The sequence below is a fragment of the Mobula birostris genome, chromosome 5 (genome assembly GCF_030028105.1).
Source record: "Mobula birostris isolate sMobBir1 chromosome 5, sMobBir1.hap1, whole genome shotgun sequence".
Lineage (NCBI taxonomy): Eukaryota > Metazoa > Chordata > Chondrichthyes > Myliobatiformes > Myliobatidae > Mobula > Mobula birostris.
Window position 1 is genome coordinate 110,784,653 of NC_092374.1, and position 5,709 is coordinate 110,790,361.

Sequence of the window (5,709 nt, forward strand, 5' to 3'; positions counted from 1 at the left end):
CAAGAATCTTTCATCTTCTGCTTTCTTCCCTGGAGCATAGGAGAAGGAAGTGAGATTTGATAGGGGTATACTAAATTATGGTGGATATGTATAGGGTAAATGCAAGTAGGCCTTTTTCCACTGAGGTTGGGTGAGACTCAAACTAGAGGTCATAGGTTAAGGGTGAAAGGTGAACTATTTAAGGGGAACCTCTTCACTCAGAGTGTGGTGCGAGTGTGGAATGAACTGGGTTCAATTGCAGCATCTCAGAGAGGTTTGGATAAGTCCATGGATGGCAGGGACACGAAGGTGTGGGTCGATGGGACAAGGCAGAAAATCAGTAGGTGGGAAGAGGGGCCTGTTGCTGTGCTGCAGTGCCCTAAGACTCTATGGCCATGATTCTCTGTTGGTTTGGATGGGATACAGGGTAGCGTAGCGGTCAGTACAACACTATTACAGCATGGGATATCGGAGTTCAATTCAGTGCCGCCTGTAAGGAGTCTGTACGTCCTCCCCCTGGGATATGTGGATTTCCTCTGGGTGCTCCGGTTTCCTCCCACTGTCCAATGATGTACTGGTTAATTGGTCATTGTAAATTGCCCTGTGATTAGGATGGGGTTAAATTGGGGGTTACTGGGTGACACAGCTCGAAGGGCTGGAAGGAGCTGGCCTGTGCTGTTTCTCAATAAATAAATAAACAAACAAAACTGAAAATGATCAGCAACATGCAGAATAAAACCATTGACTAGAGCCTCTTTCACCAACCCTCTGAGCATTCATCCTTTAAGTCACTGGTGCACAGAAGCAGCAGCATCTGCAAAGGTCATTGCTTTTACTTGCCCAGGTACTCTGACAACACCTCTTCACCTCGTGCAGCTAACAGGCATCTCCCGTGACCCAGGTTCATTCCCGGCATCCTGCTAATCTCAAACATTACTCTGTATCAATGGCAGTTTTTCTTGGTATTCCAGGTGGGTTAAGTTGACAACTTTATCTTATAAACACAAGAGGTTCTGCAGATGTTGGAAATCTAGAGTATTGCACATATCTGCTGGAAAAACTCCGCAGATCGGGCAACATCTCTGCAGAGGAAAGAACAGTTGATGGCTTGGGCCGAGATTCTCCATCAGCACTGGAAAAGGAAGGGAGGTAGAAACCAGAATAAAAAGGTGTGTGGTGAGTTGGCAGGTGATAGGTGAGTTGCAGTGTGGGGGAAGTGCGGTGAGATGAGAAGCTGGGAGGTGATAGGTGGAAATGATAAAGTGCTGAAGAAGAAGGAATCTGATAAGAGAGGAGTGTGAGCCATGGGAGAAAGGGAAGTGGGGGGGGGGGGGGACACCCGAGGGAGGTGCTGGGCACTTGAGAAGGGAAAGGGTAAATGGGGAACCAGAGAATGGAAAAGTTAGAGAGGGGAAGGAGAAGATAATTTTCCTGGTTCAGTTGGCTGATTAGAGAATCAAGGGGTGTCACTAGCACTTGGAAGAGAATAAGTGGCAGAGAAATAAGTGGGACAGATAACATTAAAGGGATTGCACTTGCAGTCAGCACATGGAGCACAGAACATAGAAAAATACAGCACATTACAGGTCCTTTGGCCCAAAATGTTGTGCTGACTTTTTGAGTTTTCTTTATAGTCAATCTCCCGCTTCCCTCCCTCATAGCCCACCATTTCTTTGGGGCACCACAGTAGGTGGCAGTTAGTGCAACACTCTAATAGCTCGGGGGGGTTGAAGGTTGGAGCTCATTTCCGGGGTCCTCGGTAAGGAATTTGTATGTCCTTCCCATGAGAACAGGGGTTTCCTCCGGGTGCTCCGGTTTCCTCCCACATTCCAAAGACAAACGATTTAGTAGGTTAACTGAACATTGTAAATTGCTGTGTGATTAGGTTAGGGTTAGATAGGTGGGTTCCTGGGCAGGACTGCTGAAAGGGCCTGTTTCACACTGTATTTCTGAATAAAATAAAAGGGACGTTGAGGCACTACTGGTATAATGGCAATCTTAGAAGTAAGTGCAATAATCCACTTTTCTGAGGAGGCTGAAGAGAGCTGGACTACGCATATCTATATTCACGTCATTCTACAGACGCACAATAGAGAGCACTCTAGCGTGCTGCATCACTGCATGGTATGGAAACTGCACTGCGGCAGACAGGACATGCAGTCAAAACTGCCCAATACATCACTGGCCTACCCGCCATCAAGGGCATATATACTGAAAGGTGCCAGAAAAGAGCCAGTAACATCATGAAGGATTCCACACACCCTGCTCATGGACTGTTTGTCCCACTCCCATTAGGGAGGAGGCTACATAGTATCCACAACAGAACAACCAGACTCAAAAACAGTTACTTCCCCGAGCAGTGAGGCTGATCAACACCCCCAAAACCTACCCCCAAAATACACCCACCACCACTACTGTATTATTTCCTGTCAGTCTTATGCACAGACCTTATGGCCTTATATATAGATATTCCTGTGCCTAGTGTCACTTTATAGACACACAATCAATCTGTGTATATAACCCATTTGATGGGTTTATACTTAGTGTGGTTTTATTATTATTGTGTTATATATATTAATGACTTGGATGAGGGAATTAAATGCAGCATCTCCAAGTTTGCGGATGACACGAAGCTGGGTGGCAGTGTTAGCTGTGAGGAGGATGCTAAGAGGATGCAGGGTGACTTGGATAGGTTAGGTGAGTGGGCAAATTCATGGCAGATGCAATTTAAAGTGGATAAATGTGAGGTTATCCACTTTGGTGGCGAAAACACAAAACAGATTATTATCTGAATGGTGGCCGATTAGGAAAAGGGGGAGGGTGCAACGAGACCTGGGTGTCATTATACACCAGTCATTGAAAGTGGGCATGCAGGTACAGCAGGCGGTGAAAAAGGCGAATGGTATGCTGGCATTCATAGCAAGAGGATTCGAGTACAGGAGCAGGGAGGTACTACTGCAGTTGTACAAGGCCATGGTGAGACCACACCTGGAGTATTGTGTGCAGTTTTGGTCCCCTAATCTGAGGAAAGACATTCTTGCCGTAGATGGAGTACAAAGAAGATTCACCAGATTCCTGGGATGGCAGAACTTTCATATGAAGAAAGACTGGATCGACTAGGCTTATACTCTCTGGAATTTAGAAGATCGAGGGGGGATCTTATTGAAACGTATAAAATCCTAAAGGGATTGGACAGGCTAGATGCAGGAAAATTGTTCCCAATGTTGGGGAAGTCCAGAACGAGGGGTCACAGTTTGAGGATAAAGGGGAAGCCTTTTAGGACCGAGATTAGGAAAAACTTCTTCACACAGAGTGTGGTGTATCTGTGGAATTCTCTGCCACAGGAAACAGTTGAGGCCAGTTCATTGGCTATATTTAAGAGGGAGTTAGATATGGCCCTTGTGGCTACAGGGATCAGGGGGTATGGAGGGAAGGCTGGTACAGGGTTCTGAGTTGGATGATCAGCCATGATCATACTGAATGGCGGTGCAGGCTCGAAGGGCCGAATGGCCTACTCCTGCACCTATTTTCTGTGTTTCTATCTATGTGTTCTTTATCTTATTGTGTTTTTTGTGCTGCATCGGTTACAGAGTAACAATTATTTCATTCTTCTGTACACTTGTGAACTAGAAATGACATTAAACAATCTTGAATCTTTACTATAAATGCACGAAAGCTCCGTACTTAACCAATACCTCCCCCTCCAGCCATCACACTGTACTGTAACAATCCCTCAAACCTGAGTCTAGGAGGGACCATTGACTAGCATCAGGTTAGTTCCCACATTTACAAACTCTATGATTCCAATATATAATTACATAATATTAAATACAATATTAAATACAATACAATAATATAATTACATGATGTTAAAATAATTACAGGCTACGTACTGAAAAATGCTCTTGCCCAAAACTATCAACTCCCAGAAAAGATTTAATCAATGCTCAACTTAATGGGCTTATTTAAGTCATCGTTTCAGGAACAGCATCTTCCTCTCCATCACCAGATTTCTGAATGGATAATGAGTGCTTATTGATAAAAGAGTTTCTGCTGAAATCCAGCACAACTCAGCAAGTCAGACAGCATTTGTGGAGAACAATAAAGAGACAGCATTTCTGGCCAAGACCCTTCGTTGGAAAGTGATGAAGTCTAGATGAATGGTCACAGTATGAAACTTCAACTCTTTATTCCTTCCCATAGAAGCTGCCTGGCCTGCTGAGTTCTTCCAGCATTTTGTTTGTGTTGCTCTGGATTTCCAGCATCTGTAGTACCCCTTGTGTTTAATATTTCATGACATACAGTCAGTGGCCTCTTTATTAGATACACTTGTACATCTGTTTGTTAATCTAATCAGCCGATCATGTGACAGCAACTTAATGCATACAAGCATATAGACATGGTCAAGAGGTTCAATTTTTGTTCAGACCAAACATCAGAATGGGGAAGAAATGTGACTTAAGTGACCTTGACTGTGAAATGGTTGTTGGTGCCAGATGGGGTGGTTTGACTATCTCAGAAACTACTGATCTCCTGGGATTTTCACGCACAACGGTCTCTAGTGTTTACAGAGAATAGTGTGAAAAACAATAAAGATCCAGTGAGTGGCAACTCCTTAGGCAAACATGCCTTCCTAATGAGAACTGTCAGAGGAGAATGTCCAGACTGGTTCAAGCTGTCCAGAAGGCGGCAGTAACTCAAATAACCGCACGTCGTAACAGCAGTGTGCAGAACAGCATCTCTGAATGCACAATACATCGAACCTTGAAGTGAAGTAGATGAGTTATAGCTGCAGAAGACCACAAACATACACTCAGTGACCTCTTTATTTGATACAAGTGGTACGGTACCTAATAAAGTGGCCACTGAGTGTATGTTAGTGCTAATAAACCTGATCTGATTCTTATTTTCCCATTAAGTACTTAGTCAACAACAGAATAAATGGTGAAAATAGGGAAAAACAACTTAAAGAATTATCACTGGCATTCCCACAGGACAAACAAAAAGCTAGGATTACTTATTACTCAAGACTTAACCATTTAAATGACAACATGGTTAACAGATGACAGCAAAACTTGTTGGTGGAGTGGACACCAAAGTGGGCCTTGTACGTTTACAAGGGAATATAGACCAACTTTGCCAGAAAACAGCAAACAGAATTTTAACTCAGACAATTGCACTTTGGTAAGTCAACCCAGGGCAGGATTTAACAGTGAATAGTCGGGTGCTGAAAAGTGTTATGGAACAGAAGCAATGAGGAGTACAGGTACTTAACTCCCTAAAAGTGGAGTTCATAAAGCCATGATACATAAGAGTCACAGCTAGGCAGGATGGTGAAGGTGGTTGGCACACCTGCCTTCTTCAAAGTTCAAAGTAAGTTTAATATCAAAGATCATAGATCATATATGTCACCATATACAACCCTGAGATTCAATTTCTTGTGGGTGTTCATGGTAAGTACAAGAAACGCAATAGAATCAATGAAAGATCTTACCCAACAAGATGGAGAAACAACCAAACATCAAAAGAAAAAAAATGTAAAAACAAAAAGAAAGAGGGAAAAAACAATAATAATTTAAAATAAATGAATAACTAAGCAGGCAAGCAATAAATATTGAGAAATTGAGATAAACAGACCTTGAAAGTGAGTTGTGGAAACAGTTCAGTGAAGGGCTGAGAGAAGTTATCCCCTTTGGTTCCAGAGCCTGATGGGTGAAGGGCAATAACTAA